Genomic DNA, 548 nt, shown 5'->3' with positions numbered 1-548 from the left:
CCCCCACTTTTTGGCGAAGTTCTCCGTTGAGGGAGCCGAGCGTCACGTAGCCCCGCACCACTATTGGCCCCTCCTGCCGCGCGTCACAAAGCTGCGAGCGATGACGCAACACCGTCCATGACCCCCCCGTGTCCCCCAGCACTGCATCTTTCCGCGCAACCCTCTGTCTACACCGCGCTGGCGCGCACTGAGGCGGTGGCGGCCCCCGGTGCTGCTGCGTGCATCGGGTGCGTGCGCTAAGTCTGTTTTAAATAGTATGTAATGTTTTAAATAGTATCTATCTGTTTTTAAATAGTATCTATATGCATATAGTATCTATATGTTTTTTAAATAACAACTATGTGTATGTGTATGTAAGTAACAGGTGAAAAACAATCAGATACATCCATCGTTATTTAAAAGAAAATGTAACTGCGAATAAAATATATGGGCATATTTATATAATATGCTTGTCTTCCACGTTATTTTTGCGGCTCCGCGGTTACCCAAGTTGTACTCTATAGGCAGGATGCTCCTCTGGAAGGCACCGGCTCCTCCGTGCTCTTCGG

Source organism: Corvus brachyrhynchos, unplaced genomic scaffold, assembly GCF_000691975.1.
Source record: "Corvus brachyrhynchos isolate BGI_N302 unplaced genomic scaffold, ASM69197v1 scaffold87, whole genome shotgun sequence".
Classification (NCBI taxonomy): Eukaryota; Metazoa; Chordata; class Aves; order Passeriformes; family Corvidae; genus Corvus; species Corvus brachyrhynchos.
Note: the sequence above shows the minus strand (reverse complement) of the source record.